The sequence below is a fragment of the Furipterus horrens genome, unplaced genomic scaffold (assembly GCF_987537825.1).
Source record: "Furipterus horrens unplaced genomic scaffold, mFurHor1.1.pri manual_scaffold_8, whole genome shotgun sequence".
Lineage (NCBI taxonomy): Eukaryota > Metazoa > Chordata > Mammalia > Chiroptera > Furipteridae > Furipterus > Furipterus horrens.
The window spans coordinates 96,823,402-96,839,216 of NW_028327178.1; the positions used below are offsets into that span (position 1 = coordinate 96,823,402).

The 15,815-nt window shown below is 49.3% G+C and overlaps 1 pseudogene; it reads left to right on the forward strand.

The window, feature by feature from the left end:
• LOC150003574 (creatine kinase B-type-like) overlaps positions 1 to 15,815 on the forward strand; it is a 176,497-nt pseudogene that overhangs the window by 54,351 nt on the left and 106,331 nt on the right.

Sequence of the window (15,815 nt, forward strand, 5' to 3'; positions counted from 1 at the left end):
GTGTTTCAGACAGAGAGCAGGGAGACCAGTAGCTCCATCTTGGTCATGCTAAGTTTGAGACGTCCAGGAGACATCAAAGAGGGGGTCAAGTAGAGTTGGATGTATATGTTTAGGGCTCAGTGGATCAATCAGACCTAGAGTTGTAAATGAATGAAGCAACATTTGACCTTAGTGTAGCATGCCTTTGCTCAGACTATTCCCTTTGCCAGATGTTCATTGGCCACTGAGCTCCTATTTCTTCATCAAGGCCCAGCCCACATTTCACCTCCAGGCAGAGTTAGTTGTTCGCCCAAAGTTTATTGTAAATATTTCACACGTTACAAAATAGTCTGCCTCCCCAACTAGACTGTAAAGTCTTTGGAAATCTTTGCATTTCCAGCGCCTAACTGAACACGTGGCACATGGGAGGTGCTCAACGTCAGCTTTCTCCCTTCAAGGCACTGGGTTGCCTACCTTTAGAAGCAACAGGCCATTGAAACTAAACAGCACAGCAGGTATGATTTCATTCCATGTTAAAGTTAATGAAACTGAGCAGGTCCTGCCCAAAGTTTCTGTAGGTAAAAGAGCCTGGATCTGTCTGATTTCAGTGCTCTTTCCATGTTGCCTCTGCCCCATTCTGCGTCCCCACCCCTTCCTCCTCCCACTCCCTCGCAGCCCTCCTCCTCCTCCTCCCTGGCAGAGCTCCCACGCTGCCTGCGCCTCCACACAGGATGTGCTTCCTGAAGTTCCTGGTCCAGATGGCCCGCGGAAGCTGCTCCTCATAAATCACCAGGCCTCGCAGAGCTGTGCTCAGCCACTTTCTCCTCTCAATCTCCCCGGGTCCCGGTGCGTGGGCCCCATCTGCCCAGTCAGCAGAACCGGCTCCTCCAGCCCCAGGAGCAAGTCTGTGGCCCCCCTCCCCACCAGGGCCAGGAGCCACGGAGCAGATTCCTGGGAGCTGCTGAGGGGACTCCCAGAGCATCTTTGAGATGGACAGGGGACAGGGAGAGCAGTGCTTGAAGCTTTGTCCTTAGGCATGGTGCAGGTACAAAGGGCTATCTAATCCACCTGCCAGCCAGGCCCCATCACCACTGGATACTCAGAGCCCTTTGTTCCCTAAGCAAGAGGACACCATGTCACCAGGCAAATGCATGGTTGGCACCGTAGAGTCCTCTCAAATTTTCCAAATACAGATCAGCAGCTTCAGTAACAACCCACCAAAGGACCAACACACTTTGGGCAAGTCACTTCCCTCCTGTGAACTTTAAATTTTTTTATTTTTAAATCTCATGCAATAATACCTGCCTCATAGCATCGCTAAGCTGTCAATAGATACTATCTCAAAAAGGCACATGTTGAGTCCTCAGTACATGGTAGGCACTTCAAAGTATCGTACCATTCAAAACTAGGGCACGAGTGGGAACAGCAGGGCCCCTGGCCTGACTGAAACGTTCACAAAACGTCCTCCTTCCTTTCCATTCCACCAGCACCAACTCCTTCATGTCCGTGGAGCACAGACTGACCTAAGGGGTCACTCCCCTGCCTGAAACCCTGCAGTGGGCAGCACACCTGGAAGGTGTGGCAAAGGTGGCTAGCTGCCCACCAAAGATGCATGTTCCTGTCCCACCATGTGGAGCTGTTCTTCTGCGAGCTGGAAGAAAAGCCTGGGACAAGGAGATGGTGGAGCCACAAAATGGAAATTCCTGAATGACTTTGTGGAACGGAGTCCAGCACTGCCAATCAATAACTCATATTTATTTAAGCTAATAATGTTTTAGAATTTATCTGTTATAGCAACTAGTATTACCTTAACTAATACAATGATGTTAAATGACAAAATAGCATGAAACAGCCCTGGCCAGGTGGCTCAGTTGGTTGGAGAATTGTCTTGAACACCAAAAGTTTGCAGGTTCTATTCCCGGTTAGGGCATTTCCCAAGTTGCAGGTTCAATTCCCAGTCGAGGCATATACAAGAGGCAACCAATCGATGTTTCTCTCTCATGTCAATGTTTCTGTCTCTCTCTCTCCACCCTCCCCCTTATCTCTCTGAAATCAATGGAAATATCCTCAGGTGAAGATTAAAAAATAATATGAAACAAATTAATAATAATGAAGTTGTGCTAATCTACAGTGTTAAAATATCTCATAGAATCCATAAAGGCACACGCCACTATCTGACTATTTAATGGGAGACTTTTCAACATATCAGTTTGTGTAGACTGAGTGCCTTGACCATGATCTTTTATATACTTTTGAAGCAATGTTCTTGAAACTACTCTACAAAATATGCCCCTATGCATCTTGTGACGTGTCCCATTCACCTACTGGTAGCATCACATCCCACCTTCCATCTGAGCAGCCACTGTACCCCCAAGCCTCAGTCTATGGGTTCTGAGAGAGGTGGCATATGACCTAAGCCCGGTCAAAGTTCAACATCCTCTGGTGGCAGTGATTGGTCTAGGAATGGGCATATGACCTACCTGAGTCAAATCATAAAGCAAGGTAAATATCAAGACTTTGTCTGAGTATGCTGGGACAAATATAATCACTCTTTTCTGCTAGATTCTACCCTAGAAAAAGGCTGGCAACATCCTGCAACCACAAAGGGAGAACCCCGGGGAAAATGTTGCCAACATAGGAGAGGACAGGACGAAAGAGAGAGAGACAGAACATAAACAGGTCTTTATGATATCAGACCACAGTCTGTTTATTTATGTAAATCAATAAATCCCCCATTTCCTAACTCCAACATGGAATGAATTTTATGGCTCTTACCACCATAATAAGGGGCTCAGATGGACCACCATTTGGAGCCCACCTCTGAAGGATTAGAAATTCCCCAGAGGGAGAAACTCTGACTTGCAGGATGCAATTGGACCCAACTCTTTTCCAGCACCCTCTCCCTCTCCATTCCACTCCCCCGTCCCCCATGAGCTCTTCCCAGTCTTCACATCAACAACGTCAAATCCCAGAGAGTGGAGAGCTCCCTCATACCCCTTCTTCTCCGCTATTTTCATCTCCACTGCCCTTTACCTACCTTCTGCCAACTACCCTTCATCACTTTTCAGCCGCCCTTGAATCTCACCTCCTCTGTCAACTCTTCTTTGAACAAGTTGTTTTTAATTAATCAAATGCCCTTTGTCTCTCTTCTTATATTTTGTTCAAATCTGTGTTAGTCTCTACCAAAAGAAATCGAGCCCTAAAAAAAAATGTCCAAAGAGGCATTGGCCCAGGTTCAGCATGAGGTCTCATTGAAACCACTTCAGGAAGGATGACACCACAGACTTCCTGGGAAAAGGAGATTTAAGTCCATCTCAGAAAAAACAGAGGAGTGGAGAAAGTGGGCATCGCACACTCGTTCCCAAGGTCTGGGCCTGAGAAACACTTCGGAGAGGCTAATTGCTGAAAAAATAAGAAGAACCACAGAGAGGAAGCCTTTCTTCAGGAGGAAGACTGACTCAGGCCCTCTACCCTCATCTCCTCCTGTTTTCCTTCCTATACCCGCCCCTCCAACTGCATTGCCCATTTGTTGTTCCTCCAGCAACCAGGCATGCTGCCACCTCAAGACCTCTTGTGGTTACTCACTGCTATATAACAAATTAACCGAATCAGTAGCTGCTTTAAAAAATAAACTTTTAAAAAATTTCACAGAGTTCCCATGGGTCAGAAATCTGAAAGCAGCTTAGCTAGGGGACTCTTCCTCAGAAGTGTCTCATGAGATTGTAGTCAAGATGTCAACAGGGCCACAGTCATCTAAAGTCTAGAAGGGCTGCTTCCCAGGTGACTGACTTACAGCATAGCAAGTCAGTGCTGGCTGCTGGGTGGACCTCGTCACAGGGCTGTTTGAGCTTCCTCACAGCATGGCAGCTGGCTTCCCATTAGACAAGTGATCCAAGAAAGGGCGAGGCCCAAACTGCCATCTCTTTCATGCCCTAGTCATGGAAGTCGTGTTTTCTCAATCCCTTATTAGTGACACAGGTCCGCCCTAGTCAAGGTGGGAGGTGACCATGCAGGGTGTGAATGACGGGGTCATTGGGGACTGCCTTGGAGGCTGGGTACCATGGAGACTTTGCACTCATCATTTCCTCTAACCGGTATGTTCTTTCTCCAGCTATCCCTATGGCCTGTGGCTTGTTCTTTTTCCTCCCTCAAATTTTTGCTCAAAAAAAGACCAGACTTTTAAAAACTACAACTCTTCCTTCTGCCTCAGAACATTCTCTTAAGTTCTTTATTTCCTTTCCTGATTTACTTTTCTTCATAGCACATATAATATATTAATATATACATATTGCCTTTTTGAGTTGTAATTGTCAATGAACAGAAAAGTAGAAAAGATAGTAAGGACAGATGCCATAGACACCTAACCCAGTTTCCCTAATGTTGGTTCTGGTTGGTTTCTTGTTTTATTTTGTTTTGTTCACTGATGGTTCTCCAGTGCCCAAAACATTGCCTCACTCACAGTAAATGTTCAATATATATTTGTTAGGTGAGTGAAAGGACTATTCTAGCAGTCCAAAGAAAAGCCAACACTGGACTTTTGACCTTGAACTTCTTAACAAAACCATAGAAGGTGCTTAACATAGCCTGATCCTCAGGACTTAGATGATTTAAAACTCAGCTGGGAAAGTTTGTGAGTGAGAAAGTGGAACTTAACTTGTTGTAAAATGATAAAGTAAAGCAATACACTTCATTTACCCATTTATTTTCCCTCTTGGCTCTTTTTGGTATGGTGTCTTTATTGTTGATAAAGTGAATTAGCTTTATATTTGTACCAATAATCCAGCTCCCTTTACCCACACAGATGATGTAGTATTTTCCTGGAAGGGACTTAATGGGATTAAAAGGGCTCCCCAAGGAGCGGGGATGAATTCCAAAGAGTGCCCAAGACTCGCCCACCCAGAAAGTCCCTATTTTAACAGAGTAATCCCAGCTCTCTGCTGACCATGTCTTTGTAGAGCTTTCTGTCTGGAAGGCTCCTCCTCTATCTCTTTATTCACTCAGGTAATTATCCCAACAAAGCCAGCACAGGGTGCTCACCTTGCTTTCTTCTCTGAGTCCACCTCCATCTGTGTTAATAAACCTCAGTGAATTCTCCCCATGGATTGGTGTCCACCCCTGGTCTCCAAACACTTCCAGGACATGCAAGCCCCATTCCCAGATCTGCAACAGCTCCTAACCCACCCAACGTTGGGGTAATGTGCAAGGGGGTGTGGCAGGAACTGTGAGGGCTTATCAACCACCTGTTACAAGCTCAGCACCATGTTAAGTGCTCTGCAAACACTTAACTTCACTGCCACTCAACACGAGTTAAAAACAAGGGCACAGGGTGGTCCTGGCTGAAGCCTCTGGAGCCTAAAAATAGTAGCTCCTACCTTGATGATGGTGAAGACCAAATGAGGTGACACAAAGGGCTAGAATTACAAATATTTAAAAAACATAGATTTATGTATTTATGTTTAGAGAGAGGAGAAAGGAAGGAGAAAGAGAAGGAGAGAAACATCAATGTGCGGTTGCCTCTCCTGCACCCCCAACTGGGGACCTGGCCCAACCCAGGCACGAGCCTTGACTGGGAATGGAACTGGCAACCCTTTAGTTCGCAGGCCGGTGCTCAATCCACTGAGCCACGCCAGCCAGGGCATAAAGAAAGGACATTTTACAGAAACAGAAAGTGGATCCCAGCAAGGTGGAGGAACACAGCTGAGACTGCCCAACCAATATGGTAGAACTTGGGTCCAAGGCTGCCTGGCGCAGTCCTTGCAATGACCACTATACTAGTATACCTTGAAGAACGGGATGTAGACACCTGCATCTCAATCACCTAGGGAGCTGGTTTAAGAAGTAGAATCCTAGGCTCCAACCCTGACCTCCAAAACTGGAACTTCAGAGGGATGAGGCCCAGGGATCTGCAACTTCCTCCCACTCTCCTGGCACCCCCCAATGCATGAGGCCAGCCTGTGTCTCCTGCTACTCCAAGGATTCTTTTCTTATTTTTTCATAAAAATAAAACCATACTGTAAATTGATTCTCAAATTATTTATTTTCTACTTAATCTGTAGTAGAATCATTCATCTGACTACAAGCTATGGTCTGGCTTGTCTATGTTATGGAGGTACAAAGACTTATTCAACTGGATCCTTTTTGATGGGCATGAATATGGTTCTGGATGATTTACACTTGCAGGTTCTTGAGGGGAGGGGAGTTCCCATACCCCCAATGCAGCCCAATGATGTCCATGTAAGCCCATCTAGTCCCTACCTCCTTTTCTTCTCACATAGAGAGTATGGGGCACAAAAGCTAAGGGGAGGGGGTGTCTCCAGGGTCAGAGAGAGGTTGGCAGTGTGGGTGTTGCTGAGGTATCAAGCAAGATTAAGACTAAGTGACAGCCCCTGAATTTAGGGACCCAGAGTCACTTCTAAGTGCCCTCATCTGACCTCTGAGGTGATCCCCGCTTCCTGGGGCAGAGGCAGCCACATGAAAACCCAAGAGCCATCTGAATTGCTACGTGTCTGGCAGGTACCTTTGTCCCGATGCCTCACACACATTCTCGTTTCCTCTGAAAGAGCTTTGGAGGTAGGTTCTGTGATTCCTGTTTTATGGACAAGGAAGCTGAGGTTCAGGGCCATTACCTGATGTCTCATGGCGAACCAGGGTGCAAACCCAGGTGATCAGGCCCAAAGTGGGGCTAACTGCCTCCCACTGGAGTGGGGCACAGCCAGCCCCCATGTTGGCTCAATGACTACACTGCTGCTTGTGGATCAGTTGACTCCCACCCACCAGAGTTCTCCAAACCATCAGGTCCATAGGTAACCTGTGTTACCAATTTAGGGATCATTGTGTGCATTTCTATGTATTGTGTGTGTGTGTGTGTGTACATGTGTGCACACACACATATTATAATTGTCTGCCCACTCCCTTTATAACGATCCTCTACATATCAGATACTTTCAAGAACACTATCCCATGTTGTCCTTGTCAGTATCCTAGGACCCAAACACATTATTACCATCCCACTTTACAACTGAAGAAACTGAGGCTCAGAGAGGCTGAGCCACTTGCTCACGCTCAAACGACTAGTCCAGGACAGGACTGGACTGAACCCAGGCCAGCTGACGTCCAGGCCATGCTTTTCCACAGCATCTCCCACCTACAAAGAGAGGTGACCAAGAAGAACTGCTCTACGTCCTTGAAACAAAACGCCCAGGAGTCTGGGGTTGGGAAGATGAAGTCACCCTTCATCATTCAGAAGATGTTAAGCACCTACTGAGTGCCAGGCAGTGTGTTCTTGGAACCTCAGGGCTCTTGTGTTAACAGCCCCAAAAAAGACCGTCCTGAGTGAGAGCCACCCATGGAGGCCTCGCCCTCATCTCAGAAGGGTGACTTGAATGGTGGTGACAGAGACAGTGAAAGGACAGAAAATCTGTGTCAGCTCCAGTGGACATAAGTAAGAATCAGCAGAGCTTTTCTGGGAGGGGGACCCAAGGGACAAGACCCATGTGATGGGTCCCCTTCCAGTTATGTCTTCCTTCCAAGCTCCTGAGAAAAGGCTCGTGGCAGACTATCTGGGTCACAGGACCGAAATAAGCATCATTTGCATAATCTCAGGCTGACAACTTTGGAGGACGGATAGGAAAATTACCCCCTGGAAATGGTAAATCTGAGCGTGTCACTGGCTGCCCCCAGAAGGTGTCACAGTCACCTCAGTGCCTCCTGGGAGTGCTCACTCTCCCAGGCCCTGGGATCAGTGCTCAGAAGGAGATAGGGAGATGGAGACTCAGGGGCGTGTGGCTCCACTATTGCCACCAAAGGAGGCAGGATTTGAATCCAGTTCTCTCCAACTTCCCTCCTGCTCCCTCCTTAAAGGAAGCGTGTGGAGGTGAGTGGCCTGTCCCTGAAGGAGCATTTAATGGTCCACTTGGGGTCTCCATGACAACCAAAAGTAGGGTGGCGTACATGACCCAGCCACTCTCTGGCTGACCCCTTGCTTGGCTAGCCTCAAAGGCAAAGTTACTTTCCAGGTAACAGGGTCAATGGCAGACAATGGGCATGAGGAAGCATAGTGCCAGGGAGAGGACAGACTGTGGACCACCTAGATTGGAGCCCCCACCCTGCCACTTACTAGCTGGAAGCCCTTATCATACCTACAGTCACTCCCTGAGCACTTGCCACCTGCCAGGCCCTGCACTTAGTACGTGATTTGCAATGTCTCATTTTTACCCCATAAATTATTAGGCCCTATTTTTCTCTCCATTTTATAGATGAGAAAATTGAGGCTCAGAGAAATGAAGCAAATAGCCTCAGGACACACAGCCAGTGAGTAGAAAAGCCTGGACTTAAATTCAGGTCTTTCTGTCTCCCGTGCTGATGCCACATATACCCACTAGATTATACTGCTTGTTGAAGGAACGGGGCCGGCACCAAACAGCAGAAAACCAGAGTGCCGTTTCTGAGAATCCAGCCCAGCAGGAAACCAAAGCCCCCACCTGGACAGATAGCCACATGCCTCTGAGCCCCAGTTTCCTTATCTGTAAAACTGGTACCAGTCACGGCTGCCATGAGGGTCTAATGAGATGGACCTAAATGGGATGACCCCAATAGTAAGAGACCTCCAAAACCTGTCAATCCAGGCCAGCGAGCCATGGCCCCTCTCAGCTTCTCTCCCCGTTTTCTGCACTGGTGGGGCCAGGGCTTGTGCTGACTGAGTGGATGGGGTGCGGGCATCCCTCCCTCTTACTGAACGCTGCAGATCCCACCCTCTCCTTTTGTGCGGGTTTTTCATGACCCTCTGCCAACAGCTCTTTGCTGGGCTGCTGCCACCATTTACCCAGCACAAGAAAACTGCCTTTCTTCCCCCATTTAGGGTCTGCTTTTAATTTCTACAGTATTCTCTTTAATAACAATGCCTAATTAAAACATCTGTTAAAAAGTCTGTAACATTAACTTTACAGGGAGAATTTAATAGAATTATATTGGAATTGCAGGCATTTAGTGGGCTTCCTAATTAGGCTTTTCTTTAAAAAAAAAAAAAAAAAAAAGAAGAAGGAAGAAGAAGAAAGAAACATTCCACAAATTAAAATCCAGGCTCTTTTTTATAATAACGTAGACTGATGGCCCAGTGGCTGGAGAGGACAGGCGGAAGCTCCCAGAGAGAGGGGAGCCAAGCTAACCCATGCTAACACATTGCGTACCAGGGTATTTAAATGTCTTTTAGAAATGACGAGAATTCTCGCCACCTATACACAATGTGCTAACAAAACCTGTGGGGTAATTACAAGCAGGAACCTGCATGTAATGGCAGCATCTAGTTAGGAGCCTTGTCATTCATAATCCCAATTATATCCTGACACCAATCGTGTAGAGTAGGATTAGCCCCACTTTATTGAGGCAGAAACTGAGGCAGGGAGGGAAGTCATTTGCTCAAAATCACTCACACATACACACACACAGTCACGGCCTCCCAGCTTTGCATCAGAAGGGTTTTCTAGAGCTTCCTGTGGGGCCCCATCTCTGACGTGGTCACTTCTCAGTAGTGAGCATGATGGCCATCTCTCATGGCCATCTGGGCCCTGCCTCAGGGTCCTTTCTGCAAAGTCCTTGTTGGCCTGATGCTCCCACCTGAGATGCCCTGGTCCTGGCTGTCACCCTGCACCCCTTCGACACCACTGTAGAACAGGAGCACATCCCAGTGCCAGCCAGGAACAATCCCCCCCCCCCCCCACCAGGGAAGAGTCAAGGGAGAAACATCCAAAGTCATCTTTCTGGTCAAAGTGAAGAGTGTGGCCCCTGGACCAGAACTGTCAGCCTCACCTGGGAGGCTGTTAGAACTGCAAATTCTCAGGCTCTACCCAGACATCCTGAATGAGAATCTCTGAGGAGGGGGCCCTGGAATCTCTGTTTAAAAAAATTTCCAGGTGACTTGAATGTTATAAAAAGTTTGAGAGCCGCTGATCTCAAGACATCAGGAGCCCTTCTGTCCTCTGATATATACCCTTATTCTTCCCCAGCTAGACCCCAGAACTTTGTTACCTCACCTGACTCTGGCCCAGTCCCTGCACGAGCATCAGGGGGTAAACCCTAGGAAGGTCTAATGACTTGAGAGGCTGGCCTGCAAGTTACTGCAAACAGAAGTGGAATTATAGGACTATCATCTTCGAGTAATAGGTAAGAGCAAACCCAGCAACTTTCCTGGAAAGAACCCCTGTTACTCCTCAGCCACCACTGCAGTGACCTTAGAAGCGGTACCCAGAGGGGTCATGGATATGGAGACCAGCCCAGGCCACTCAAGAAGTGGCTGGGCCCCTGCAGTAAGCAATTCAGCAGGAATTCCCAGCTCAAGGAAAAAGAGTTGTCTCCAGTGGAGGTTGGCAGATTCCAGCACATCCCTGTCTATTTTCAAGTCCGCAACCCACTGACCCACCAACAGACATTTACCAAAAGCTGCCAGTGCACCAAACCCTGGGGTGGATTTAAAGACAATTCAGACCCAGTCCAGACCTCCCAGTGGAGCAGGGGCAGCAGAGGAACAGCAGGCTGGTGAGACACATACGAATGGCGTTCAGGGCCCATCCCCTGCGGGGTGCTAATGGTTTCCTTCTGTCCTGATAAACAGGCAGTAGGGTGCAACAGATAGAGCAGAGACTTAGGAGTTGTACTGAGTTCAAAGGATGACTCAGCCATACATGGGCCACAGGGTCTTGGGCAAATGACATTTGCTACCCGAGCCTCAGTTTCCTTGTCTACAAATGTCCAAGGCACAGAATTAGCACCTAGATTGGTCTAACTCTGAATCTGCAAAGGAATCAGAATCTATGAAGGCAGAGATGGTTTTCCATCCTTTCTCCTCACTACCGGACCCAGAGTTCCTGCTGGAGGGAGCGGGAAGCCAGATAGGTCACAGGGTGAGGGAATATGGCTTCTCTACTCAGAACAGAACCCCAACCCTGTGGTTTGCATGTGAATACAGACCTCCAGGTGAGGAGTGACTCCAGACCACTCAGTTCTGGCTCTGTCTCCTGAGGCTCTAGACCTTCTTAGGGATTTCACGTGGATCCCTCTTCCTACCACCAAGCAGGCTCCCAGGCTCCATGGCCCACTCTGCTTTGTAATTGCAGTCTGGAGTTACCAGACCCCCTCCCACAGCCTCTGCTACATACTTAGGAATTCTTATAAGGCTTTTCTAAACACCAAGGGATGGCGATAACACCACAAGGGAATAAAAAAACAAGAAGAGAAACTCTGGAGCACTGCACAACCACTTACTAGCTGTGTGACCTTGAGCAATTTAATTAACCTCTCTGAGCTTGTTTCCTCATCCATCAGATAGCAATAAAAATAATATGCCTAACACTAGAATTGCTATGAGGATTAAAGAAGTTAATATTTGTAATATACTTAGAATAGTGGCCAGCACACAGTAAATGGTATAGAAGTATTTGTTCAATTAATAATAAATGAAGGCATGAATCCAGTCCAGCTCCCAGATCTGAAACATCAGAGGTTACAGGTTCCCAGGAGTGCAAAACCTCTCCCAGCCTTATGTCCACACCAGACCCTAAAAACTGGCTGTCCCTTGCTGGAGGTATCACCCATCACCCTTCCACACTAGCTGGTCACTCACATGGGCCTGAGTAAGACCCTTGTGAGAGGGAGGCAGGCAGTCCCTGCCTGGGTCCCTGTGGCCACTTCCAGAGGGCTGGAATTCACAGTCCAGCATCTGGGCAGATTCACTTGGACAATCTCCTATGTGATGACTTTCTCTCTTCAATTACTACTGAAATTCATCAGACGGAACTGAGAGGTTTTAACGCTGGTAATTATGGTGCAAAACACTCTGTAATTGGTCTCTCAAATGAAAGCAGGGAGAATGCAGTTGAAAATGAAGCCTCCTTGCCCCTGAACAGTTCGAGAGTGATGGCTCAGATATGCTTCCCAGAGTCCGTTGGTCTGTCCCGCACCATGTCTGAGACCCTGACACATTGAGGGGGCGGTAGGCCTCAGCTCTCTCCCCTTGCCTGTGCTGGGGTGCAGTTATGGAGGTAGGTATGCTGGCACCGTCCTACAGATCCACCACCACCCTGATCATCCTTGGAACCTCAGGCCTGTGGACCCCAGGAAGCCCGGCAGGCCCACTTAGGTGGCCTTTTATTCCTTTAGATGCAACTGATTTCATACCTCTGGGCCTTCGCTTCTACTGGCCTCCCTCTGCCTGGGTTCTGTTTCCACCTCCAACCTCCCACCAACATTTGCTTCTCATTTTACCTACTGAGTGGAGCCTTCCTCCCCTGCCCCAAAGAGACTGAGCAATTTCTGCCTTCTGTTCTAGTCCACAACGCATTGCTCTGGCAAGAAGGAAGAGACTTTTAGTTCAAAAGCTGTTGGTGGAATTCCTCCCTGGTTGTTTACCTGCCAACAGGGTGCCTCCAATCCTCCCTTCCCTATGTACACCTACTGCTCCTCCCACCAAGAAGGGGCACCTACTTTCTGGTCTCAGACCTTGTTCTGAACGATAGAATGTGCTGGAAGAGACAACGTGCCAGGTCCAGGTTAGAAAATCTGTTACCCATCACTTGCTAGGCTTGCCGCTCCTGGTGCCTATACTGGCTCAGTTAATCCTCACCACAGCCCCATTTCACAGGTGGGCAAACAAAGGTTTGGAGAAGCTACCTAAGGTCATTCAATTAGCAAAAGGTTGAGGCTGGATTTGAACCCAGGATGTCTGGCTTCTGGGCCTATGAACTCCACTCCAGGGGCCTCTGCTCTGTCTGTATCGGAGACTTAGCCTTTCTTATTTAAATACCAGAACAAATCATAGGCCAGAAGACCTGAGAGACACAGGCTGCCACAATTCGGTCACATTCCCATTGATGAGGTGCTTCCTGGGTGCCCAGCATACATTCTCAGGGCACGTTATCTTATTTAATCCTCACAATGACCTCAGAGAGCCAGTTTTTATTAGTCTCTTCATTTTACGATCAAGACCCAATGAAGTTCATTCATTTGCCCAGAATCACTCAGCTGTGAAGTAGTGGAGCCAGGTTGAACCTGGGACTGGAACCAGTTCCCGAGACCAGTACTTAATGTACGATTGAATCACCCGCAGAGCATGATGAAATGCAGCTTCTGGTTCAGTGGCCCCGGGTGAGTCCTGAGATTCTACAGCTATTATTCCTGTCGTTGTTGTTATGTTTTATTAACTGAGAACCACCGGAAAGGCAGAAATGCACAGTTCCCCGTCTACCAAAGGAGAGGCCTGGGAGCTCCTCTACACTGATTCGATGTGGGTAGAAGGGAAGAAGAGCCAGATGAGACATGGGGGGCTGCCCCTGCCTGGTGCCACACCTTACATCCTCGCATTGCCAGTAGTTTTACTACCACTGAAAAGATTCGCATTCCCAGTGTTTTTATGACCATTATTGCAGCCCAAAGCCAGAGCCTCGAAGTGGTTAAGTACCCGGCCCAAGGACACGCAGCCAGGGCACACACATCCAGCACCATGTCCGGCTCTCCCTGGCCCAAGCAGGAGCGAGCCCGCTGGTTCTCACCCCTCTCAGAGTCCTGGGCCACACATTCCCTGGGGAGCCTGGAAAGCACACTCCAGGAAACGCGAGGTTTCTGTCCACCCCCATCCCCCACTCCCCTTCCATGGACCACAGCGTTCCTCTTCCCTTTGCTCTGAGGTCCTAGCTTTTCCTCTCCACGTGGGGCGTCCCAGGTGGTCTGTTGCTGGGGAGGCTGAGCCAGCAGAGGGGCCCACGCAAGGTGGGGGCTGTGTCACCACAGGCTGGGAACACACAGACACAGAGGCACATGCACACGCTTTCCCAGCTTTCCCATGGGAATCTGGCCCAGCCGCTGTCCAGTCCTCCATCCAGGACCACCCCAACCCCAACTTTCTCAGGAAGCCTGGATGGGCCAGGAACCCAGGAATTGGCATGAGACAACTGGAGGCCTTCAAGGAGGGCGAGAGGGGAAAAAACAGTTTGTGGACAGAGTCCGAGGCTTCTGCTGATTGCAGCAGACCATGGACCTCCTGTCCCTCCAGAACCCAGGGCAGGAGCTGGCAGGAACCGACCCCAGTAGAGAGAGGGCTGACAGGCCCAAGTCAGAGACAGCAGAGGGCAGAGAGCCTTCAGACCGAGGGAGACACAGGAAGGGAGAGACGTAGAGGCCAAGCAGGGCTTCATAGAAAAGAGAGGCCGGGATGAGGAGCGGCAGGCACCAGGGGTGCAGGAAAGAGCAGAGGGGCGTAGCTGGCCATTCCAGTCCCCGCCAAGCCCTTAGCTGACAGGTGCAGAATTCTGGCCTCAGGGTAATCAATACCTCCTGATGACTCAAACCAAACAGGCAAGAAGAGGCTGAGGGATGAGCCACTGATCAATTATGTGACGATATTGACAGAACCTGGGACCCAGCACCTACCAGGTGCCTCCTGAGCCCTCAGCTCAGGTGAGCCGTGGCTCTCATTGTTACCCATTGCTTTTAGGGAGGGGCAGAAGGCTACACCCAAGGAAATTATGAAATACCCCCAAAAGCCTGCCAGGAACAAAAGCAAGCCAGAGTGTAGGTGGTTAGCTCGGAAGGGTGGGGTGGTAGTCCAGTGGGCACTGGAACCCAAGGGATGTCCTTCCCACCGCCCAGCAGGATCCCCACCCAGCCCCTTCCTTCTGTCTTGTCCACACCATCTTGGCCTGGGAATCCGGCAGCCACTCCCTGGCCAGAGGCAGAGCTTGGGGGCACTTCCTCAGGAAATGAGGCCCCATGGAAACCAGGGCACTCCATGAGTGCTGGCCTTGCAGCCCCAGAGGCTCTTTTTCTCTGCCACTTAAAACAAATCATAATCCTAGGCACTCTGAATGCTTTCCTGGACATCAACTCAGATCTGCTTTTCATTGTCAAGTAGGCAGAAGAATTCTCTGTTAAGTCTATTCTTCCCCGTTGGTTCTGTGACATTCCATTCATCCCAGCCTGGTCACCGTGCTGGGGGCTTCGTGCCTATTCAGAAAGGCAAAGTGACTCATCTGAGGGTCTTGGCACAGGTCACAGGCTCAGCACCCACCAACGACCTGCAAGGGAATGCAGGGAAAAACACATTCCACAGGGCCAGCTCTTCCCCACAATTCCTGGCTGAACTTAGCATCCACTTCACAATGAGCTGGCACATCCATGACCCTGTGAGATAGTAGGTGTGGGGTAACTCCCTCTTTACAAAAGAGCAAATAGAGACACAAGGACTGGTGGGCATCAGAGCTGGGGCTCTTAACCCAGGCCTGTATATCTAGATCCAGAGCTCATGCCGGGACCTTGCTGCCTCGTATCATGAGATGATGGGTCGTGTGTCGAGTCCAGTCTTTGAGGATGCAACTGGCAGCCATGGAGCCCAGCCCTTTCTGATCTCTTAACACCTAAGACACCTGGCCCAGGCCCCCGCTCCCCGAGTCTTTGATTTGCCACCTGCTTGGCACTCAGTTGGCTGTGGTCTTCTGGAGCAGGTTTCTGCTTGCTTCAGTATCCAGCAGATTGGGGGCAGAGCTAAGAGAGTGGCACCTCCCTGCCACGCTACCTGAGGAGCTTGCAGGGCTGTTGGGAGGATGGCCAGGACTGGTGGGAGAGGGGCTGCAGAAAGCATGCCCAGCCCACTGAGCTTTTTCAACGTGGCAAAGATCCCAAAGACAAGTGCAGGAGAACTTGCAGTGACTTCAATGTGGTCCAGAGCCAGCAACCTGGGAAGACAGGGGCAGAGAAACCAGACAGCAAGAAGGCAGGATGCAGCAGAGGGTGCTGGAACCTGCAGCAGAACAGGACAGTGGTACGGGCTTCTGAATGTGGGGCAGTTTGGGGCT